Below are 25,734 nucleotides of genomic sequence, written 5' to 3'. Positions count from 1 at the left end.
TGGGAACACCACCATCTCCAAGTTCCCCTCCAAGTCACACACCATCCTGACTTTAGAAGTAGATCGCTGATCCTTCATCGTCACTGGGTCAAAATCCTGGAACTCCCTACCTAACAGCATTGTGGGAGTACCTTCACCACACGGACTGTAGCGGTTCAAGGCGGTGGCTCACCACCACCTTCTCAAGGGCAATTAGGGATGGGCAATAAATGCTGGCCTTGCCAGCGACGCCCACATCCCATAAACATCCCATAAACAAATTTTAAAAAAATCAACATGCATTAAATTCCATTGATACTGCACATCCTGCATCGGTACAATGTGGATTTTGCAGACAGGAAGCAAAGCAAATTTTCTGTAAAAATGTGGCACCACTTGGAAGAGGTAATCTTGCACAACAACCAGGCGTAAATAACACTCCTCCTCGACTTTTCTCACCCATTTTCTCCCCTCTTAAAAGGCATTGACACCTTGCTGGAGGATGGTATCAATCATTCTCCAGTGTTGTGTCCAAGTAATCATTATTCATGCATAATCCTGAAAAGAATATGTCTTCAGCCTATTGAGTCAGTGTGGTGTTGGGGGGGGGGGTGGGGGGGGTGCTGAAAAAAAGCAGAGGATCCAGTGTCATCACATACAAGCCCAATCCTGCCCTCAGAGGCATCTGCACACACTTCCAACTGGACAGTAATCAGCAACAGGAGCCCTGTTAAATTTTCCACCTCTCCAACCCAGTTTAGATACCAAACATAGACCGAAGATCGAACTTGGGACCTACCTGATCGGAACTGCTCAGCTACTCACTGGATAAACTTGTTCAACCATTGAGAAGCCTTTTCAAAACTGACTTTTGAATCTTTTGAAATGAGATAGTCAACTGTTCGAACTTAAAAAATGCTATCAAATGCAGTTGAAACAATGGAGCAGAGCCTTGCACATACGTTCAAGTATACTTATAGAAACCTCCATTTTGCCAGATTGAAGATAGTCTTAGCATGCAATATGACTCCACAAATCTCTGCTCGGAAAATGGTACCAGCTTTAAAATAAATGTAACAAAATTGCACCGTTAGATCAGTGTGTAGAAGGGGTAATGTTCAGTCTTGAACAAAAACATGTTTTATAAATTTCAATAGAATATGCAGCCTGTGCATTTACCTATACTGTGTACACATTTCTCTAAGTGATATTTTACTATGAAGCATTTATGCTCAGACTTCTAATTATGTCTCCAATTGCCAATTATATTTCTCATATAATTGCTTACAGGGAGAAAGATGGTTCTCATCAAGTAATTTTCTATAAGCAACCCAGAGCCCCAAGAGGAAGCCATTTAGATTACAAAGTTTGCTGAAAATTTGACAAAATATTAGAGTATTGAAAGAACTGAATAAACCAGAGACATGGTGGCACAGGCAAGATAGCAGCAAATGTCTACTTTCAGTGATGCATATAACAAACAGTATGCAATTAAAAAGCAGCAGAGTCCTGAAGCAATCTGAATCATAATAGATCATTTTTGATTCTTAACATCTGATCATCTTTTCTAATTGATATTTTTGTGCAGGAATGCCATTAACTGTCCCCAAAGAGTTACAGAAGAATAATCATAAAGCGACCTTAACCAGAAGGACAAAGACACGTACAAATACAGACCAACCAGTACTGACTAAATGATTTAAAAGAAATTTAATCTGGGTAATAGCAAAATTATAATTCTCAACCTACATTAATCAGCCTAAGTTTCATAATATTTATTACTGACCTTCTGAAATCGGCAGTAGAAATTCAGCACTGACAAAAACTTTTAAATTATATCAGTTATTCTTTTGACACAGATCACAAAGACCCAACTCTGCTAACACTTTCTGCTACTAGTGGGCTGGATATTGCTTTGCAACTCTACTCAACTTCCTCATTTCTGTAAGTGACCTCACCACAAGCCTGTCTCATAAAAAAAGGAAGCTTAGCAAGTGTCATAAGAGGAAGCAAGAAAAACCCAAAAGCAAATGCGGCACTTCTACTTTAGCATATGCAGTGCTTTAAAAAAAGAAAAGAAAAAGGTGGTTAAACCTGCAATTTGCTTTTGTTAAAGAAGGGAATTCATCCTTCAATTACAGATATTTCAACTGACAACATGGCTCCATGTTCAACATTTTTGTCACACTAGCCTATCAAAAGTATCGAAATCCTCCAACTATGCCAATTGACATAGGAGGTACAAGAGTATAACACAATACTATATATTGATACTGTATGTGTAACCAGAGTAAATATTGTACGCTGTTTTAGCTAGAACAGAAACTGAGGAAAGTTATTGTAGCCAATCAAGAATCTGCCTTCTGAGGGCTGGTACTTGACTCATTTTAGGGTAGCCACAATTCATTCAACTCATCGGAATTTCAACCCCTCTGAGAATAACAATTTCAATGAATAAGTGGCATCACAGGATATATTGCAATCAAGGTTGCCATGGCATTGGTGGAACACTGGTTCAATCATCCACATTTCACAGTTCCCAACCTTAGCAATATTCCCGAGGGAAAATTTTGAGCCAAAGTCAACCACTTCTACAAGGAAACAGAGGGTGGGCGGGGGAGAAAAAAACAAAGACTCCACTCTGGGTAAAAGAAAAACACCACCTAACAATCAGCACAGAGCAACACTGGTGTAGGCTTCGGGAGTTACCCACCTGTTAGCCACAGTTGGTGAATAGTCTAGAAAGGTCAGAAAGAAATAGGGGGTTAAATTCAAGAGCACCCGCTATTGGGCACACACCCCCACCCATCATCACATCATCATGAAGCCAGCACTGTGATAGGAGCATCAGGTAAATCCACCAAGCTAGCACAGCAGCTCACAGGTAGGTAGATTGGGGGCCTCGGGAAGAAGACATAAGGAGTCGGGGGTTCGGGAGGGAGATCGGAGGTCGAGGCCAGGGCCTGGATGTAGGGGGTCAGGGATGTCAGGAACGGAAACGGTGGCATGTACTTACCTTTTTTTACTCACACTGTGGGAGACTACAGTCTCCCGCGTAAAAAAATAGGCAACACAGCGAGCTACAAGGAATAGGTCTTTACTCCAACTCTCACAATACCGTACTGCTTTCGTAAAGCCCGCGAACCTGTGATGACTCATGGATTGGTCACCTGCTGGAACCTGATTGGTTTTCCTTCTCTCCGCAGCAGGCAAGTCTGAACATGCCTTATTCCTCTCAGCTTGCAACTGTCTTGCGGGGGGAGGGGAAATACAGCAGTTAAAAGGGAATTATACAGGTTTATCTACATACACAGTGTTTCCCCAATGTGGTAACGCCACATACGCCCCCCCCCCCAGAATCCTCGTTAACTGTAAAAGTCAGTCTCTGCGGAGGTTTGACCAAACGGCCGTAGCGGCTGTAGTAGCCATCTGGCATGTGAGGAGGGCTGTCTGGGAGGTCGGCCGGTTGGTTCGTCGGCTGGTCTGGCGGTGGGCTGGCTGGACGGGCTGCCGGCGAAGGTGGGGCGGTGGCCGGGAAGTAAGGTTCTGGCGTGTCTTGGTCCTCTTGTGGGGCCGCCGCCAATGCAGGAGGTCTGCCCCGCTGTGGGGGAAGAGCCGGACAAAACGGGAAGCTGAGGTCCAGGTGCGCCGGTTTGAGGCGGTCTACTGAAATAAGGTCCGGCTTCCCGCCGACGTTGATAAGAAAAGCTTTGTCCCCCGTCTCCAATACTGAGAAGGGGCCGGTGTATGGTGCCTGCAGCGGGCCTCTGTGCGCGTCCCGGCGCACGAAGACGAACTCCGCATGTCGTAAGTCCCGAGGCACGTAGGACGGCTGCAGGCCGTGTTGCGAAGTGGGCACTGGACGGAATTGCTGGGCCGCGTCCTGGTGCAGGGAAAGCTGTCTGGCGGCCGACCATGGCTCCGTTGTCAGGGGGAGGAAGTCGCCTGGTACTCTGAGCGGTTGGCCGTAGACCATCTCGGCCGCGGAGGCGCGGAGGTCCTCTTTGGGCGCGGTGCGCAATCCCAGGAGGACCCAGGGTAGTTTGTCGATCCAGCTGGTGTCGGCCAGGCTGGCGCGGAGGGAGGCTTTCAAGGAACGATGAAAGCGCTCGCAGAGCCCGTTAGCCTGCGGGTGGTAGGCTGTTGTCCTGTGCAACTTGGTGCCGAGGCCGGCGGTGATGGCATTCCACAAGTGGGAGGTGAACTGGGGGCCTCTGTCCGAGGATATGTCGGTCGGCACGCCGAACCGGGCCACCCATGTCGAGACAAATGCTTGCGCGACGTCGGTCGTGGTGGCGGCGAGGGGAACCGCCTCGGGCCATCTGGTGGTGCGGTCGACGATCGTGAGGTGTGTGAAACCGTGCGACGGCGGCAAGGGGCCTACCAGATCGACGTGGACGTGGTCGAAACGCCTCTCGGGCACCGGGAAACACTCCAATGGCGCCTTGGTGTGCTGCTGGACCTTAGCGCGCTGACACGCCACGCATGTGTTGGTCCAGTCTCTCACATCCTTGTGGAGTCCAGGCCAGACGAACTTGGCGGACATGAGTTTCTGAGACGCACGCATCCCTGGATGTGAGAGGCCGTGGATGATGTCGAAATCTCGCTTGCGCCAGGCAGATGGGACGACCGGCCTAGGCGAGGGGACTGAGACGTCGCACAGGAGGGTTGTGCCGGCTGTGTGGAAGTGGATGTCGGCCAGAGTGAGGCTGGTGGTTGACGTCCCGAGGGCCTGGATCTCCGCGTCGGCGGCCTGGTCTCTCGCCATGCTGGCGTAGTCGACGCCCAGGTGCACTGTGTGGATAGGCAGTCGGCCACCAAATTGTCCTTGCCGGCGACATGGCGGATGTCCGTGGTGAACTCCAAGATGAAGTTGAGTTGGCGCGCGGACCAGGGTTCGGTTACTTTGGCCATGGCGAAAGTGAGCGGCTTGTGGTCCACGAATGCGGTAAACGGCCGGCCTTCCAGGAGGAAACGGAAGTGCCGGATTGCCAGGAACAGGGCCAGGAGCTCTCTGTCGAACGTGCTGTAGGCCTGCTCGTTCTTGCGCAGCTGTCGGCTGAAAAATGCCAGTGGCTGCCACGCGCCTTCAACCCACTGTTGCTGGACAGCGCCGACGGCGTAATCCGAGGCGTCCGTGGTGAGGGCGGTCTTGGCGCCCGGGATGGAGTGGGCCAGTAGTGTGGCGTTGGCCAAGGCGCTTTTGGTCTGGTGGAAGGCTGTCGCCATCTCGCTGGACCAGGTGAGTTGCTCTTTGCCCATTTTGCCCCTGGTGGCTTCGTAGAGGGGGCGCATGAGTGAGGCGGCCTTGGGCACGAAACGGTGATAGAAATTGACCATCCCCAAAAATTCCTGCAGCGCCTTGACCGAGGTGGGCTGGGGAAAGTCCGCCACCGCCTGCACCTTGGAAGGTAGGGGAATGGCTCCCCTTGGTGAGATTCTGTGGCCGAGAAAGTCAATTTGGGCTGCTCCGAACTGGCATTTGGCCGGGTTGATAATTAGCCCGTGTTGGCTGAGGCGCTGGAAAAGAGAGCGCAAATGCACGATGTGCTCGGCCTTGCTGGTGCTGGCCACGAGGATATCGTGCAGATAGACGAACAGGAAGCTCAGGTCCCATAGGACGGAATCCATGAGCCGTTGGAAGGCTTGTGCGGCGTTCTTGAGCCCGAAGGGCATGCGCAGGAACTCGAACAGTCCGAAGAGGGTGATGACCGCCGTCTTCTGGACGTCTGCGTGGTGGACGGGAACCTGATGGTAGCCGCGAATCATGTCGACCTTGGAAAAGACGGACTTTCCTGCTAAGTGTGCCGAGAAGTCTTGGATGTGCGGAATGGGGTATCTATCGGGCGTGGTGGCGTCGTTGAGCCGTCTGTAGTCGCCGCAGGGGCGCCAGCCACCGCCCGGCTTGGGCACAATGTGGAGAGGGGACGACCAGGGGCTGTTCGAGCGGCGGATGAGGCCCAGTTTCTCCATCGTGGCGAATTCTTCCTTGGCCACCGCCATCTTAGCTGGGTCCAGGCGTCTGGCTCGGGCGAACACTGGTGGTCCCGTAGTGGCGATGTGGTGCTCGACACCATGCTTGGCTGCCGCGGCTGAGGTGGTCGGTTGTGTGAGCCTCGGGAAATCTGCGAGTAGGCGGGCATAGTCGTCATCCGCCGGGGCAGAGCAGGACCCGACGAGGGCCGGGCTGTTGCTCTGCTGGCAGGCCAGTGAAGCGAAAGTTGCTGCGTCGATCAGGCGCCTGTCGCGGACGTCGACCAGGAGTCCGTGGGCGCAAAGAAAATCGGCGCCCAGCAAGGGATGTGCCACCGAGGCCGTCACGAAATCCCACGTAAATCGCTGGCCGTTGAAACAAACCTCGGCCCGTCGCTTTCCAAAAGTAGCGATGGCTGCGCCATTTGCTGCCACGAGGGGTGGGCCGCTGCAGCCTGCCTGGATGTCGAGCTGGGAGGCAGGAATTATGCTGCATGGGCTCCGGTGTCGCAAAGGAATCTGCGCCCTGAAAGGGAGTCGGTTATGTACAGCAGTTTACCTGCGGTGCCGATGGCCATCGTGGCGGCGGGGGTGCGGTCGAGCGGGCCTAGACGGCGGCGCGGGGCTGGCGCGTTGGGCCGGGCGGCCATCTTGGTTTGATCGAAAGAGCAGGGTGCTCTGCAGCATTGGGCCTTGTGGCCGAAACGCACGTGGTAGTAGCATAGTTCTGCGGCCTGGCGTGGCGTCGCGTGCTCGGTGGTGTCGGGGAGCCTCGCGGCTGCACAGCCGAGTTGGGCAACGGCGAAGACTGTGTCCGCAGCGGCTGCCAGTTGTACGCAGTCCGTGATCGGGGACCCCGCGAGGGCAGTCTGTACCTGCTGAGGAAGCAGGCTGAGGAAAAGGGCCCAAAACAAGAAGCACTGCGGTTCAGAGCCCAGGAGCGCAAGCATCCGGCTCATCAACTGGGTCGGGGTAGAGTCGCCGAGGCCTGGCAGTGAAAGAAGCCTACGGGCCCTCTCCTCCCCGGACAGGCCGTAAGCCTGCAGCAAGCGGCCCTTAATGGTTGAGTACCTGCCGGTCTGTGGTGGGTTCCCCAGCAGGTCGAGAACTTCGGCGGCGGTGGAGCTTGCTAGTGCTGAGACTACGTGGAGGTACCTTTCTTCATCGTCTTGAACCCTGCGAAGGGTGAATTGGGCCTCCGTGTGCGCGAACCAAGCTGGTGCTTGGTGTTCCCAGAAGGTAGGGAGCTCCGTGTTCCCAGAAGGTAGGGAGCTCCAAGGACGCGGTGCCGGCCGACATCGGGCTGCTGCTGGTTGCCGTCGGGTCGTTGCTGGCCTCTGTAGGGCTACGTGAGTCGGGGGCTTCGGCCGCCGACATTCGGGGTCGCCAATGTGGGAGACTACAGTCTCCCGCATAAAGAAATAGGCAACACAGCGAGCTACAAGGAATAGGTCTTTACTCCAACTCTCACAATACCGTACTGCTTTCGTAAAGCCCGCGAACTTGTGATGACTCATGGATTGGTCGCCTGCTGGAACCTGATTGGTTTTCCTTCTCTCAGCAGCAGGCAAGTCTGAACATGCCTTATTCCTCTCAGCTTGCAACTGTCTTGCGGGGGGAGGGGAATACAGCAGTTAAAAGGGGATTATACAGGTTTATCTACATACACACAGTGTTTCCCCAATGTGGTAACGCCACAACACGATGTTTAGACTTGGTTTACTCACACAGTGTTTAGACTCGGTTTACTCACACGGTGTTTAGACTTGGTTTACTCACACGATGTTTTGTTACGTCCGTGTAATAATAAGAAAAGGACTGCAGAGAACGGTACAACAGGTGTTTACTCAACGTGGTTCAAACTGCAACTGAACAAAGAGATTACTACTCAGGGCTATATACAGGTGTGGTCACTGCCAGTACTACAGTATACAGGAGCTGCAGAAAGTAGTTCCCCCCTTAAAAAGGTACATACATTACAATTCCTCCCCTGTTAGATTAACAGTACCATAACACTCATTTAACAATTAAGTATCAAACTAATTACAATTAACACTTTTAACATGCAACATTAGCTGAAAATAGTCTATTTATAAATGCAGTCTTTGGGGAGGCTTCCTGATCCTTTCTGGATAGCGCCTTTCCCGAGTGTCTTGCTCTTGGTGCGGAGGCGATTCTGGCCCCCTGTCGTCGGTTGGTTCATCAGCTTCCGATGCTACTGTTTCTGGGGTAGATGCTACCTGTACGTCGGGTTCATCACCAGGTACGTATGGGCGAGGCATGGGGTTGACTCGTTCCTGTGACTCTAGGATCTGGTCAGCATGGCGTCTCACGATGCTCTCCCCAACGTCCACTGTGTACATTAGTGGGCCCTGCCGTGTGCATATCGTTCCTAGTTGCCATTTCTGTTCGGTAGTCGCGGGCCAAGACTGGTTGCCCTACATTGAAGCTCCTTGTCGGCTTCTCATTGATGTGCTGGAATTGCTTACTCTCAACATCTCTTCGTACATTTGGTCTGAGCAAATCCAGACAAGATCTCAACCTTCGGTTAAAGAGCATCATGGCTGGGGCCTGGTTGGTGACTGCATGTGTCGCATTCCGGTAGGCGAACAGGAAATTGTCCACCTTATGCCGCAGTGGAATGTCGCCATCGCACATGGCCTTTACTGCTTTTTTAAAGGTTTGTACGAACCTCTCAGCCAATCCATTTGTGGCTGGATGATACGGGGCGGATGTGTAATGCCTTACCCCATTCCTTTTCATAAATCTTTGAAACTCTTCGGACACAAACTGTGGTCCGTTATCAGAGCAAATCTGCTCTGGCAAGCCGTTCCTGGCAAAAATGGTCCGTAGGACTGCAATAGTTTTCTCCGTGGTGGTGGGGGACATTTTAATCACCTCAGGCCATTTTGAGTGCGCATCCACGGCTATTAAAAACATTGAGTCCATGAATGGACCAGCAAAATCAATATGCACCTGTTGCCATGGAGATGAGGGCCACTCCCATGGGTGTAGAGGGGCATGTGGTGGTGCATTTTGGACCTTCTGGCATCCTGAGCAGCTCTTTGTCAGGTCCTCGATTTGCTGATCAATCCCCGGCCACCACACATAAGCCCTAGCAAGGCTTTTCATTTTCACCCCTCCCAGATGACCTTCGTGAAGCTCATTGAGCACTCTCTCCCTTAACTTGGGTGGAATTACCTCTCGGGATCCACACATCAAGGTCCCCTGGCATACTGACAGCTGTTCTCTTCTGGATGAGAATGCTGGCTCTTCTGGATGAGAATGCTGGCAGTGAGTCGCCATGTGCTGGCCATCCCTTCACCGTCAAATCATATACCCGAGACAGTGTCGGGTCATTTCGGGTCTCCTTCTCTATACCAGCGTTAGTTACTGGCAAGCATTCAATTATAGTCGAATGAAATATTTCGACAGGATCCACTGCTGGTGCTTCCTCCGCAGTAGGCAGTGGCAGGCGTGATAGCCCATCAGCGTTTCCATGCTGTTTCGTGCCCTTATACTCGATTTCACATTGGTGCACCCCTAGAAAAAGGGACCATCTTTGTAGCCGTTGCGCAGTCATCACTGGAACGCCCTTCTTTGGATTAAAGATGGAGGCAAGTGGTTGGTGGTCAGTCAGCAAGGTGAACTTCTGCCCGTACAGATAGTGATTGAACTTTTTCACTCCCCACACTGGGTTGAGGGCCTCCCTGTCAATCTGGGCGTAGTTACGCTCGGCTGAGGTTAGTGACCGAGATGCAAAGGTTACTGGCCTCTCCGAGCCGTCCGGGAATTTGTGCGACAGCACCGCTCCAATGCCATCGGGTGATGCCTCACACGCCAACCGAATTGGTAGTGCTGGGTTGAAATGAGCCAACACCTCTTTTGATGTGATCAATGCTTTGCTCTTCTGGAAAGCTCATTTACATTCGTCACTCCACTTCCATGGTACCCCCGTTTGCAGTAGGGTGTTCAGTGGGTGTAGTACGGTAGACAAATTCGGCAAGAACTTATGGTAGTAGTTCACCAGCCCAAGGAACGACCTTGGGCTGGTGAACTACTACCATACGTTCTTGCCGAATTTGTGACATTTTCCGGTGCTGGAGCCTTGACTACTGCCTCAATCTTTTCAGGGGACTTATGTAACCCCTCTTTATCAATAACGTGGCCACAATAAGAGATCTGCTTCTGGAAAAACTCGCATTTGTGGCGATTAGCTCGGAGCCCATATTCCTTCAATCTAGTGAGCACCTGCTCCAGGTTGGCGAGGTGATCACTGTCATTTTCGCCCGTGACCAGGATGTCGTCCAAATAACACTGGGTCCCTGGAATCCCTTGCAGGACTTGTTCCATTGCCCTTTGCCAAATAGCCGGAGCTGATGCTACCCCGAACACCAGCCGGTTGTATTGGTAGAGACCTTTATGAGTGTTGATCGTGAGGTACTGTTTCGAAGCTTCTTCTACCTCCATTTGCAGGTACGCCTGGGCCAGATCAATCTTAGTGAAGCGTTTCCCTCCAGATAGCGAGGCGAAAATATCTTCAATCCGCGGAAGCGGATATTGTACAGTGTGAAGGACTGGGTTCACTGTCACCTTAAAGTCCCCACAGATGCGAACCTTCTTTGGTTCCCCAGGCGTATTACTCAACAACCTCTTCATTACAGGAATGATGGGTGTAGCCCACTCGCTCCAGTCCACTTTGGACAGTACGCCAAAACATTCCAAACCTTCCAGCTCTGCTTCGACAGCTGGGCGGATCGCATAAGGCACCGGTCTGGCCTTAAAAAACTTTGGGCTTGCATTTTCCTCTATTTTGATCGTCGCTGTTATGCCTTTTAGTGTTCCGAGTCCCTGCTGGAACACTTCTTGTGCGTCAGTTAGCATTTTTGACAGTCGTCCAGGTGTGACATCGTCATCCTTTTTGGCATCTACAGTCAGTGCTTGTATGGAATGCCAATCTAGCTGTATCTTCCGGATCCATTCACGTCCTAGTAGTGGTGGTCCTCCATCTGGCAATACATATAGGTCCATTTTTGGTGTTTCCTTGCCGTTATATGTAACGTTCACCCTTATTTTTCCTTTGGGGTAACTTTTTGCCCCGTGTACGTCTTCAAGACAATCTTTGTATCTCTCAAGGGTATATGTGAGAATAGCCGCTTGTAGTCCCTTCAGTTTATGACTGTTAGGGCTGATCCTGTGTCCAATTCCATTTTCACTTGGACTCCGGCTATCTTGAGCGTGACCCAGATAGTTTGGTGATCCTCCGTTTTGATCACATTATGTAGTTTCAGACAACCCAGCTCCTTGCTTCCGGAGTCTGTATCACTCTTCTGTTCGTCTGAACTACTCTCCGTCACCTTATATACCTTCTTGTACTTCTGTGGAGATTTCTTGCTGCTGGTTTTCTTTCCCGACCTGCAGACTCTTGCTATGTGTCCTACTTTTCCACACTGTGCACACTTTGTCCTTGAACCAGCAATCATTATGGTCGTGTGTTGTTCTGCCGCAGCGATAGCACTTCATTGTTCCGTATGACATTTCATTTGTGCCATATTCTTGCGGTCTCCGTTGTATCTCTGTAGCGCCCTATGCTGCTGCTTCGTGTGATACTGCAATGCTGAAAGCCTTGTCCAGCGTAAGATCCTTTTCTGATAGAAGCCGTTTCTGGGTTCCTTCACTTTGAAGCCCACACACAAACTTGTCCCTTAAAGTATCTGCTAGTCCCGTTCCAAACTGGCAGTGTTGCGATAGCTTGCGCAGTTCCGTTAAATACTCAGCATTACTTTCATCTTTATGCTGGTTCCTTTTGTGAAACTTAAATCTTTCTGCTATCAGCAGCGGTGTGGGGTTTAAGTGGTCTTGTAGGATTGACACTATGTTTTCAAAATCCTTTTCTACTGGCTTCTCTGGGGTTACTAGGTTTCGTAGAAAACATAACATAAGAAATAGGAGCAGGAGTAGGCCAATCGGCCCCTTGAGCCTGCTCCACCATTCAATAAGATCATGGCTGATCTGATCCTAACCTCAAATCTTCTATCACTCTCCATCTACCCGAACCCATGTGATCTCCCGGGAGAGGCGAAAAACCAGATAAAAAACCCAATGGCCAATTTGGGAGAAAAAATCTGGGAAATTCCTCTCCGACCCATCTAGGCGATCGAAACTCGTCCAGGAGATCACTCTGTCCCTATATTTTCTACAGTACTTACCTTCTGTAAAGGCGATCTCCACCCCAGCCAGGAACAGGAACAAAACCATCTCCTGAAATCTAACACAGAATTAGAACACAGTAGGAGCAGAACCAGGCTACACGGCCCCTGGGCCCACTCCACTACCCACAGGGCCATGACCATTCCAAACCTAGACTCATGTCCAATTTCCTGCCCGCTCCCCGTAACCCTTAATTCCCTTTACTTCTAGGAAACTATCTATTTCTGTTTTAAATTTATTTAATGATGTAGCTTCCACAGCTTTCTGGGGCAGCAAATTCCACAAACCTACCACCCTCTGAGTGAAGAAGTTTCTCCTCATCTCAGTTTTGAAAGAGCAGCCCCTTATTCTAAGATTATGCCCCCTAGTTCTAGTTTCACCCATCATTGGGAACATCCTCACCGCATCCACCCGATCAAGCCCCTTCACAATCTTATATGTTTCAATAAGATCGCCTCTCATTCTTCTGAACTCCAATGAGTTTTTGCACCCATTGAATTCAACAATACCAGCGCTTTCTTGTCATCTGGCACTTCATTCGCCTTGCAGTATACTTCTATGCGTTCGACATATGTCGTCCAATCTTCGACTTCATTGTCGAACGCTGTGATACTGCCACTCTTCGACATTTTTGGGTGCGGTTAGACTGGCTTAAAATGGCGTCTCCCGCGCTTTCCTTTCTTCCCCGCTGCGGCTTAAAATGGCGTCTCCCGCGCTGCTGCCAACGCCGCTCTCGGCGGTCCTCGTAGCAAATGGCGACGCCCTGTGGGTTTCGCGCGCTGCTCCTGCGCTGCTGCCAACGCCGCTCTCTGCGGTCCTCGTGGCAATGGCAGCGCCTCGCGTTTTCCTGCGCGCCTCTCCCCCGTTGACGCTGCTCGGCCCTTGAACACCGGCTGCGCTCTGCTCTCTCTCGCCTCTCTCCCCCATTGACGCCGCTCGGTCCTAAACACCGGCTGCGCCCTGTGCACTCTGCCCTCTCTCCCCCATCGACGCTGCTCGGCCTTTTTCTGTGCCGCTCGGTCGGGCTCTAGCCCGTCGCTGTCCAGGAAGGGTCTGCGCAGTACCTGTTGCCAGCCCGTTTCGCTGGACCACCGTGACTGGAAAGCCAAGCCTGGCTCTCAACAGCCTCCCCTGCGATGCTCAAATCTCCGCTGGATGACTGGGCGGTTGCCTGTGGTCGACGCCCGTGCTTCTGGACTCGACCTTCTTCCACTGTTCTCCAGGAGCGAATCCCTGGGAGGTGATGCAGAGTTGCAGGTAGGTTCGAACTTGCTCGTCGCCACTGTTACGTCCGTGTAATAATAAGAAAAGGACTGCAGAGAACGGTACAACAGGTGTTTACTCAACGTGGTTCAAACTGCAACTGAACAAACAGATTACTACTCAGGGCTATATACAGGTGTGGTCACTGCCGGTACTACAGTATACATGAGCTGTAGAAAGTAGTTCCCCCCTTAAAGGTACATACATTACATGTTTAGACTTGGTTTACTCACACGGTGTTTAGACTCGGTTTACTCAGAGAAAGCCAATGTTGTAACAGGGACCTGAAGCTGGCATTAGGCCCCTTATTTGCATATGCAAATGAATTAACACCTGCTTCAGGCATGGATAAAGGACACCTCGTTTGTCCTTTCCCATTAAGTTTACCGTTTGCTGGAAAGGGGATCATTAGGATGGAAGTTTGAATAATAAAATTAATGAGTGAATTCATGCCAATAAACAACACACCTTTTTACAAAGCACTTGGTTCTAGAACTGATGGATTGTTTTTGGTCAAACAACAAAAGTAATTTTTATTCATGTATCAGACGTGAACTATACATTTTCAATATAGGCTCTCAGGATTATTTCAGATTTAGAAGGGCAAAGAATCTTTTCCCCCAGCTCAAGACTCCGACAGCAAGAGTCAACCTAACCTATGTCTCTTTTCTACACTGTCTCAAGTGCCTGAATATCTCCTGTGTGTCTCGATGCCAGAATTGGACACAGTACTCAAGTAACTCAGAAACTAGAGCACTATATACAGTTTGGTAATTACTTTCTCTAACTTCTATTCAGCTGTTTCGGCTATACAGTTCAGCATTCTATTGGCTTCTCTGATTGCTGTTCTGCACTGGTTGCATGTGTTGAACATAGAGTCTACTGAGACTACCAACTAATTTGCTTTTGGCTTCATCCTTAGCTATTTCAACACCATTCAGGGATTGAGTACTATTTATTTTTCTTCCTTCCTATGTGCAATGCCTCATATTGGTCTTCCTTAAATTTCTTCAGCCACTGCTCTGCCCACTTACATATTATGGCAACTTATTTTGTAATTTCTGAGCTGTCCCTACTACTTTGGTAGCATCTGCAAATTTGCCCATTTGCATTGGGTATCTGAATCCAAGCAATTTTTGAAAGTAGAAAAAGTAATGTTCCTAACACTGGGCACCCCACTCCTACTGCTCCCAACCCTGACATCATTCCTCTAATGAATATTCATCGGCCTAGAAATTGGGTATAGCCCCGCTTGAGGCGTTAGAACTGGTGAAGCACAAAGTTTATAGCCAGACGCAACTTATCACCACCTGGCGCGATATTGGGTTGCATCGCCCCTAAAGGTGATTGAGGCGCGAATTCAGGCGTTACACGGGACTCCTAAGGAGCTAAACTTCCGGCGCAACCCAATATCGGAGCGGACGGGCGCAGCGCAGGTGCTCTCAATTACTGATGACCACGAGACTTCCAGGCACCGGCCAGCTCTTATAGGGGTGGGTCAGTCAGCTTCAGCATCCACATTCTGCGCCTTGCAGGCCTCAGTATCGGCGCAGGCCCTTCTCTGGCGCTAAAAACTTGGACCAGATGGAGAAGGTGAGACAGAGAGCAGAGCGCTTCACCAATGAGGCTCTGGAGCAATTGGTGGCCGCAGTGGAGCGCCGGCGAGATGTTCTCTACCCAGACAATGGCAGGAGGCCGAATCATAAGGACTACTGACGAGCTTGGAGGGATGAATGCCAGAGGGTCAACTCCAGCAGCATGTTGACCAGGAGCCCTGTCCAATGCAGAAAGAAATTCAACGACCTCACTCGGGTCGTGAGGGTGGGTGTTGTTTCTGCAAACTTCTGCATCCCTTCATTTGCACCTGACTTTATGGCTACAGGGTAGCCTGTGCCCCATTGGCCATCTGCCAGCAAGCACCCATGGCCCTTTCTGGGCACACACATGCACATTTGACTCAAGGCATCATGTTAAGTGCTCTACCACCCCATGGGGGGCATGAGATGTTCACTCAGGGCATCATATAAGGGCTCTTCCACCATGGGGGCATGAGATGATCACTCAGGGCATCAGGTAACATAACTTCCCCTCCTTTCCCCTGCAGTCCAAGCTGGCGAGGATTGGCAAAGACCAGCTTTGCACCGGTGGAGGACCTCCACAAGTGGTCACTCTCACGGATCTCAAGGAGAGAGTCCACCAGATTCTTGGAGGACGTCTGAGTGGTCCTGTAACCACTGCAGCTGCCGACCCCATTGTCGACAGCGATGGTAAGGTTCTCACCTTTTACAACTGTCTCCTTCCACTTGTTCCCCCCCATGCTTTCTCACTGTGGACCCATGTCATAGCCTGCCGCAATCGGGCATCCCTTGCTGCCAAGCTGTCCTTTTGCTAAAGCCACTCTTCCACCTCTCTGCTTTCAGATGCTGCATCACCAGCTCGGGAGCCGGGCCCTCAAGCTGCCAGTGCCAGTGCCTCCAAAGGCTCAATGAGAAAATTACTGTCCAACAGAAGGTCAGCAACTCGCTCCAGCAACGATCAGAATGGCCAGCCCAAATGGCTGCAGCATTTATACTAGTGCTGTCCCCTTTAAATAGCGCCCCCCGAGTCTGAGAAGGGCCTGGGAACGCTCCATCCAACTGTCACTAATAGCGCCAGGCGGAAAGGTTGCGGGTGCCACCGAATATCCGGTCCGGGGCGCCAAAAAGGCGTTGCACACTGAAATGACATCATGATCTGCCTGCGCCCGCGGCGCGCGCAAAGAGTTAGCACCGGCGCTAAAAGGATACTCAATATGGGAGGTGGTGCTATATTCACTGCGCCCGGCCGAAAATTGGGTAACGCCCCAATTCTCGGGCTCTTTAGGCGCTAATCGCCGGCGCTACCAACCAAATTTCTAGGCCATCGTGTCCTACATGTCACCCAATTTCTTACTCATTCTCAGGGTTTACCCTTCTATTTCCTGTATGCTGTCCATCATTAACAAATACCATGCAAGGATAAGCACTGCTACTTATGGGGTTAAAATTCAACTTCAGCAGGGGCGTAAAAATGTTGATGGCAGATTGACCACCCATTACACACCCTGCCCGATTTCCCTTTCCATTGATTTTAATTCAGCTGGATATAAAGGGTTGCCAATCCGCTATCACACTTTTAGTGCCCCCACCGAAGTTGAATTTTAGCACCAGCCCCTCTGCCCCCATGCTCATCTTTACATGGTATTTGTTAAGCTTCCATTTTATGTTAAGGATGCTACAGGTATATAAATACATACAAACCACTGCTGTTGACCTGGGGGAAGCCCAAACGTAGCGACAAATACACTTTAGAACTGTAATAGTTCCAGGCCAGTTCCAAAAGTAACCAGGTTATTTACAGATATTTACTACCAGAATAAACTGAGAACTGAGCAGCCAAGAAACCACAAATTTTAGTTAAAAATCATGTATTCTCTAACCAAAGAATTATTAAACTAGTCCTGTATCATGGTTTATTAATGGCTTTAGCATCCTAGGGTATGCACAGGGTAAACCGATTAAAAACAACAAGGTCAAATCAAGAAAAAGAGACACATGGTGTCTGGTTGAATAATGTGAATACATTGTGTGGCTCTACTCTCCCTGCCTATTTACACTCACTAATCAAGCATTCTCTCACATATCCTAACACTGAATGCCACATATCCTAACACTGAATTGCCAACTGATGACTACAGCCATTGTTTCTGATATTCACACTGTTCCCAACTTGCCTTATGCAACTACAGAAGTTTCTGTGAAAACAAGTAGAACTTCAGATAACTTGGAGGTTCAGACTCTAAAACTTTTAACAGCTGGATAAGAAAGACGCTCAAATGCGCGTACAGTGCTATGAAGATGCACTGGAAAAATTCGCTTCAGAAAAAAGTAAATTTGGCAATTGTATAAATTAAAATGTTTCTCACAGGGACTCCTAGGGATCTAGATTTTGGCCTTCAAACCCCAAACTTCAAATCAGACTCGCAAAAGTACTCTGTATAGTATAACTTGCTTGCAGGTAGAACTACCATTACCATCTAAAAAATATTCATAGTTATTTTCATGATGACAGTATAACACATACGGGGAACATTCTCACAACATTTATAAGTATTTTATGTAGAAAAAGGAACTGTACGGCATAAAAAAAGGAAATATTCTGTTTGAAAACAGGGAAATAGTCAAAGCTGAAAAAGGAAAACAGGAAGGTCTCTGACGTATCAGGCGTCTACTGCCTCATTGATATCAGCATCTGCAACTGCTCCATTTCACACTGACCCAGGTACCAAGAAGCTGAACTCGATTGTCGCTTTGACAATAAACTAGTTAGAAAAGTAGGAGACCAAATTACACTTATTCTTTCAGAAAACCTGCTGAATATACCATTTTAAATGCTTACATGCCAGACCTGACAAAATGTGAATTAACAGCACTTCAAATTTCACACAGGGAAGGAGAATCCAATTCGTAGGTCACTTTAGCGGTGATGAAAACCTTTCAATGTCAAGACAACATAGATGCTGCATATTTATTAAAAGCTAAAACTTCACCAAAAGGTAGAAAGATAAAACATTTTAATTGGAATCTAATGCCAATGTTATTCTTGCATTACTGACATGAACTGCATCAGTCAATCTGATTTAAATTAAAACATGCAAAGATACCAGAGTAGATAATCTCTCGTTGTTGAATGTGGTTTTGTCAACTACATTTTGGAACATTTATTCAATTAACTTCCCTATTTACATGACAAATATATTGGTTCTAAAAGGAGAATACAACTAAGAGCAAGTACTGTGAGCATAACATTTTACTCAATAAAAGTAAAATTAAAGTTAATTCAATTTCAAACTTACAAAATAAAAACCTATTGATTAACAGCATCTTTTAAAAGAAATTTTTCCCACTTTTTTATTGCATTCAAGAATTTATATTTGCATTTTATGAAGCTGTTCCTGTTTTATGAACCACACCAAGTCCTGTTCACCCATCATCCCTGTGCTCGCTGACATACATTGGCTCCCAGTCCAGCAACACCCAGACTTAAAAATTCTCATCCTTGTTTTCAAATCCCTCACCTCTCCCTGTCTCTGTAACCTCCTCCAGACCTACAAGCCTCCAAGATCTCTGCACTCCTCCAATTCTGGCCTTTTGCATATCCCCGATTTTCTTCGCTCCACCATTGACAACTGTACCTTTAGCTGCCAAGCTCTGGAATTCCCAACCTAAACCCCTCTTCCCCTTTAAGATGCTGCTTAAAACCAACCTCTTTGACCAAGCTTTTGGTCACCTCTCATATATCTCATGTGGCGCAGTGTCAAATTTTGTTGATGACGCTCATGTGAAGCGCCTTGGGACGTTTTACTACATTAAAGGCGCTATATAAATGTTGTTATACATGCAGTGTACATTCATACATTTTATGAAGCTATTATGTGATTGAGGGTACAGATATTTATGAGGTCAATGTATATTTAGATGTATAATCATACACATTTTATAGGAGTGGATAGTCCTATACTTGGTTTATGGAATCACTGCACATTCTTGATTGCATGGTGCCTGCAAACAGGAATTTACCACCACATCAGACTGCTTGCACTGGAAGTAATGTGGGTTGAGGGGCCAACCAGCTTGTTAGAACCCGAGTTCTAGGGTTAGTTAGATTTAGGGAGAGGTCCTTAATAGTGGTGATCATGGCCAGTGGGTGGCTTGTGGCACTTAAGAGGCAGTCTGTGTCTCCTACAATGGGCCCCAGAGTGCCTGGTACTTCTTGACTCCAGGAAAGAGGTCAAAAATCACTCTCATCAACTGGAAGCCTGCTTGTTGCAGGGGGACCCTTTCTCTCCAGTGGGCAGGACAAGCAATGACTGGGCTGGGTCATCTGTGATCGTTCAACCAGTCATATTCCTGGCGATCTCCTGAACTCCTGTCCAGAATATGTGGAGATGGATGTTCTTCAGGCTGCAGACCCTCATCGGTCATCTGACAAGAGATTTAGCAGATTAGGCAAGCTCATCCTTGAGGACCAGATCATGAGGGATGGAAATTGTGGAGCACATATGGGGCGCAGTACATATAATGTATGCTTTTGAACTGGCCTTCCTGCACTTTGCTGCAGGTGGTGGTGTTTTAAGGTCTAATTCAATATCTCCACCATTCCTCCACCCTTAACAATCGGCCTAGTCATGGTTACAGGCAATCTTCAGGATTTCTGTTGTCTTTGGTCCAGAAGGCAGTGATGGTACACAGGGTGGAAAAGTGTCTGTGAGACACTGTTTGGAGTAGAGGAAAAAAAGTTTCAAGAGTGTTGGTGCACATTGAAGTTTGCAAAGTATTGCAGAATTGTGGAAGTACTGTTTCATCTGAAGATAGTGGTATTGGTCCTGTTGGGCAAGGTGAAATGTGTCAGTTAGCTGGTGCAGAGGCATGATCTGGTCCTCAAGGATAGGCTTGCTTAATCTGCTAAATCTCACGTCAGACTCTGCATTCATCTGAGGTAAGTCTTCATGGGAGCTCACCATTTTGCCATACTTCAGAGAGGCTCGATAGAATCTTTAGGAAGGCACAGACCTGGCTCCAGAAAGAAAGAGCTGCAGTGATAACAGGGTACTTCTGCCGTTCTTGGAATCTCTTTTGAAGTTGCATGTATAGTAGGCTGTGTATGGGATGTGAGCTTCTAGTTTTCACTTCCAGCCACAAGTTATGCGGGGCAGCTAAGGACCAGACCACAAGCACTTAGGGGACTGAGCTGCCCAGCAGCAGTGTGTGTAATTTGGGAGATTGAGTTTTAGGAACTGGTGACATTAGAGGCGTACTTGGTGCCTTTTGCACATCCACAGGAACAAGATACATCGAATTACAGCACAGAAACAGGCCAGATAAATCTATATATATAGTTATAGGGCTTCAGTTCAGTTTGATTTAGCTTTCTAGGCTCCACAAAACAGCTCTTCAACTCTTCGCTGTTAAAGTCAAGTGTACAGGTAGTCCAATAAGCAACAACATGGTATCAAATCATTGGCCCTGAATTCGCGGTCACTGTGACGGCAACTCAGAGTACAACTTCATACCACCTTTGAAATTGACCGCAAGTTCGGAATCTCTGCATGCACTTGCGCACACGCCAAATCCTGAACTTGCAATCTGTCAAGTTCCGACTCCGTGTCAGCTTTGCCGCATGTTTCACGTACCCATTGAAATCAACGTGCTGGCAAAATGTTGAGCCAATTGCCTGCCTACTGCAGATTAATTACCCTGAACATTTTTACAGCTGGTGCAAACAGGCACAGGAGCCTGTTACACAGCGTAAGGTGAGGGAGAGCAGGAGAAATGTACAATTTTGAGTTGGGTACAGCCCATAAAAAGCATCCTAATCGAGTTTTATGGTTTTAAGGACACCTTCAGAAAAAGTATCTCAAGACCTTTCAGTGTTTGATTGAATTCTATTAACGTTGAACTCTTGGTTTGTGTGTTAAATACTATTATAATGCTCATAATTTATTAATAAAATAGCATTTCTGGCTGCTAAATTATTTTAAATGAGTTTTTTTTTTTTTAAATAGTCAGGATTTAAAAGCCGAAGGCCGACACCAAATTGTTTAATTTATCAAAACGAATACGATGGAAGAAAGATGCTGAAGCAATCTCTTGGACAGTGCAGTGGGAATAGTAAAAATAAAACAAGGTCAGCTGCTTAGATGGACTTTCTGTAACGCTTAATGCTGTCCTATCGGAGATTTCTCTGTTGCCTGATTGGCTAAGAGTCAGGAAGTGAAAGGAGCACCACCCCGCGGTTTGCATACGCACAACGGTGCGTCCCTGGGATCCGCGGGCCACTACGCTGCGCAGATCTCTGCAGCGTCTGAAACCAACTTCACAAAAGGGGGGATTCACACGAGATAAGTGCGGATTTTGTTCGGATGTCGGTGGCGTACTCCTTAGCCATGCCGCCGACCGCGAATTCAGGGCCATTACTTTCTGTTTCGCCTGGTCTCTTTTTGCTCTCCAATTGTGGTGGTGTCCTACACTGTGGGCCTTGTTCCTCCACCTTAGATTATCTTTCAAAAGCAACAACAGAAAATACTGGAAACACTCAGGAGGTCAGGCAGCATCGTGGAGAGAGAAACAGAGTTGTTGTTTCAGATTTCCAGCATCCGCAGTATTTTGCTATTGTATTAGATTATCTTACATTTGTTTGTCTACAATCAATTTTTATCTCTAAGCTGCGGACTATTCTCCAACCATGCACGAGAGCAAAGTGCCAAACATCATAATTTGTTTTCTCAGTGGCAAGGAAAAGCAACCCTCGACTATTCTCACAAACCTCCTAGTAGCCAGGTGCATGGAATGATAGTGGAAAAGATTAGAGTTGATCACTTGTCAGGGAAAGGAAGTGCATAATAGGGAGATTTCTGTATTTCGTTGTCATGTAATTTGATGCAAAAATTGGCTTTAGCTAGCTACTTCTCCAGGGGGATTCCATTGTTCCGTGGTAGATATGACCAATGTACATAATTAGATGCATGCAATCAAACCTTGTCAGCATAGTTAATGGGAAACTTCTGTTCTAAATGGGTTTTGTTTGGTTCAATGCCTTTGTCTACTTCTTGTCTTCTCGGTCTCGCTCTCTCTGTTGCAACTTCTCCTAATTAATTCTAAATATTTACTGTATGGCTGTAATAACTTATTTGAAATGTTAACATACACAGATCGACAGGCAGTGGAATACACCATTAAGGAAAATGTATGGAGGAAACAGCAAGGATCCAAACATTATCACCTCAACTCACAAGGTATGAGATATGCTAAGCTCTGTTTATGTCAAGAAACATGTTGTAACAAAGATGTCCCATGATCTAAATTACAGCCCTCTTCGCTCAACTTCAGTTATTGTAGACACCCTGAACTCCTTAGTTGAACTGGAATGTATGCCATGCATGCACATCATATCCGGGATGTCTATTAAGAGACAGACCTGCTTCATTCAAAATCCTACATTGCAACAGTGACTACACTTCAAAATGTACTTCATTGGCTGTAGTGCGCTTTGGGATGTCCTGAGGTCATGAAAGGCACTATATAAATGCAAGTCTTTCTTTTCTTTTTTATGCCCAATAAAAATCTTAACTCCTTGTGTGTTAATTCTATTTTTACTGTTTTAAATATTATACTGATTCTGTATCTTGCGGTCTCTCATTGCTGCTATGCATCATTGAACCTGTAAATCAACCTACCCAAATAATTTGGACAAACATATTGGTTTGGCAGCTTTTGGAAGAGACAGAAGAACATGGTGGGCCATGGGCTATGAGCCATGTACCACAATTAAGGGTTAACTGTTAAACTTGAGCATGCTGACCCAAACAGTAAAGTATTTGGGTCACAGAATACTTGAAACAGCCTTCAAACTGTGACAAGCGTTAGAAAAATGCTCAAATTTTAACAGAGAAAAATACAAAATAAACATTACCCCCCCCACACAACAAATTGATACTGAACCATGCCAACATGGCGCTTTCCCCCTTGCAAGATCTTCTTGGGTTAAAGTCCCATTGGCAGCAGCCACCTTTAAGTACTTTGCATAAGTGATTATTCATAGAAACATAGAAGATAGGAGCAGGAGTAGGCCATTCGGCCCCTCGAGCCTGCTCCGCCATTCAATGAGATCATGGCTGATCATCCAAATTCAGTACCCTGTCCCTGCCTTCTCCCCGTATCCCTTGATCCTTTTAGCCTTAAGAAATATATCTAACTCCTTCTTGAATATATTTAATGAATTGGCCTCAACTGCCTTCTGTGGTAGAGAATTCCACAGGTTCACCACTCTCTGGGTGAAGAAATTGCTCCTCATCTCTGTCCTAAATGGCTTACCCCTTATCTTTAGACTGTGACCCCTGGTTCTGGACTCCCCCGCCATCGGGAACATCCTTCCTGCATCAAGTCTGTCTAGTCCTGTTAGAATTTTATAAGTTTCAATGAGATCCCCTCTCATTCTTCTAAACTCCAGCGAGTATAAGCCCAATCGACTCAATCTCTCCTCATACGTCATTCCTGCCATCCCAGGTATCAGTCTGGTGAATCTTCGCTGCACTCCCTCCATGGCACGAACATCCTTCCTCAGATAAGGTGACCAAAACTGCACACAATACAGGAAACTTTGTGCTATCCGGCACCGACGGGACCAAGCTGTTGCCGTCCCATCAAAACTGCCGGACAAACCAGCGCTAATGTTGAAACATACGGAGATTTTGAGCTCCGTATCTGGCAACAAACCCTGTTGCTCAACAGCTTCTAAACAGTCGGCCGTACCTTGCAAGCGTCTCTGTAGCTTAGCAACAGCTTCAGCGAGACCTTGCAGAGCCTGACTGGTGAAAAAAAAGCAACGAAAAGGAAAAAAAACTAACAAAACGGCTCCTGATTTTTGCCGGTGGCTCGAGCATTCTGGACAGTTAACCTCCGGATAAACCAAAGTTTCCTGTACTCAAGGTGCGGTCTCACCAAGGCCCTGTACAACTGCAGCAAGACATCCTTGTTCCTGTACTCAAACCCTCTCGCTACGAAGGCCAACATACCATTTGCCTTCTTAACCTTCATATACAAGTCCCAACAAAGAACAGAAGCACATTATTCAAGTTTTTATTTGGCTGGTTGTGGAAGTGGGGGAAAGAGAGAGGGACGAGTGTGAGGAGGAAGAAAGAGTGCATCAAAGCCAAACTCAGTTCTGTCCTCACTCAGCATCCACACATGGACTTCCAGCAGTGTTCATAGGATAAATACAAGTTGTTGTTGTTGTTATAAATTCAAGACCAAGGAACACTATCTAATTATCCCTCTCTGTAATCCAGGGGAATTTAGGCCAATTGCAGCAGCCCAATCACTGTCTCCCTTCCCCACCTCCATGCGGCATTTACTAATTTTCACTGACCAGGGGTTTAATCTGAGACTTTTCTTCTGTCTGGCTCATCTACTCACTGGATAAACTTAGAGCATTATGGAAGTTCAGAGTTTTTTTTTAAAATCAGAGTTGCATCAGCATAATTTAAGCTTACATTGTACGTTTTTACAATTCATAAAGTCTCCCACAGAAATGTACAGACAAGTTTGAGGTTTCCTCAAGAATGCATCCCTTTTTAAGAGTCAGTATGTGTATTAATTTAGCATTGCCTTAGGGTACCTGATGAAAGTTAGTCACAATAGCCAAAACAATTTCTTATCCTGCTTCCAGTGACTGAGGTACTTATATTTACCAACTACAAAATTGAGCAAAGCCATTTGTGCAAGGTTTTTCCACATGCAGCTATCCAAAATACAACCATAAATCCTGATTTAATGTATGTTACACTTGCTGCAATGACATATTGGTCAAGCTGTAAGTACTGCTCTGATCAACTGAATAATTACAACAGTGACGACATTTCAAAGGGCTGTAAAGCGCTTTGGGACGTCCAGAGGTAATGAAAGGCGCTATATAAAATGGAAGTCTTTTTTTTTAATTGAAAACCAACTTAATCACAAAGTATTACCAAATACTAGATAATAATCTAAGGATCCTTAATCCAGAAAGTCCATCCCTACCAAGCTGAACACAGCATCATCTTGAGCTCTGAATACTTAAGCTAATGAATTTAACACGGTGCTGCTATCCAGACTGCAAAACTACCAAAGATAAAGGCTTTACCAAATTCATCCCTTTTCACAGTAAGCAAATGTCTAAAACAGAGGGCAAGCGGTAATCTTATGTAGTTGCAGATATAATGCCGTTAAAATATTACAGTCCTAAGAACATTCAGTACAATGCACTCTGCATTTGCCACTAGATAGTGCTGCTGAGCTACACACGTGCCCAGTAATTTCTGGTGATAATGGGGAACAGAAGAGATATTTAAATGTGAAACTACTGAATGATAATCAAAAGTATGAAAGTTATACTAACATGTTGATTTACATAACCATTCAATAAAAACTCAGTAAATATCTGCAGAAATTAACCTTGTATCACAATTTCATTTAAAACCTGCCAGCAGGATATACATTTAAAAAATGTAGGTACAGTGACTTAAACCTGTATTTCTTTTCCAGAGAACTAGCCAATTTAAATACTCTTCAACCATTTTGTCCCGAGAATGTAAATGGCTACGGTTATAGACTGTAAATATATTGAGTCACTTGAAGTTAAGCACTGAATGATATTGATGATGAGTCTGCGTATACTTAAGCAGATTGATCTTATTGTAGGCTAAGTATGTGATACAAGAACAATTTGTATACTTTTGAACACTATTATTTTAAA

General features: G+C 47.2%; 1 protein-coding gene across 29 annotated transcripts in view; it reads right to left on the bottom strand.

The window, feature by feature from the left end:
- Positions 1–25,734, bottom strand: part of cyribb (CYFIP related Rac1 interactor Bb) — a 210,522-nt gene that overhangs the window by 137,646 nt on the left and 47,142 nt on the right. For 4 of the 29 annotated variants that reach the window (XM_085993542.1, XM_085993546.1, XM_085993535.1 and 1 more), the window contains exon 1: positions 1,766–1,900. The exons of 24 other annotated variants lie outside the window; for them this stretch is intronic. The gene's annotated coding sequence lies outside the window, so the exon portion shown is untranslated. Of the gene's footprint in view, positions 1–1,765; positions 1,902–25,734 lie in introns of those variants that run through there. One more of the 29 variants, XM_085993560.1, reaches the window with a different exon arrangement.

The sequence above is a fragment of the Somniosus microcephalus genome, chromosome 7 (genome assembly GCF_052327205.1).
Source record: "Somniosus microcephalus isolate GS21.2 chromosome 7, FLI_Smic_1.0, whole genome shotgun sequence".
NCBI lineage: Eukaryota > Metazoa > Chordata > Chondrichthyes > Squaliformes > Somniosidae > Somniosus > Somniosus microcephalus.
The sequence above is the reverse complement of the archived record's forward strand: the minus strand, read 5'-3'. Positions and strand labels throughout refer to the sequence as shown.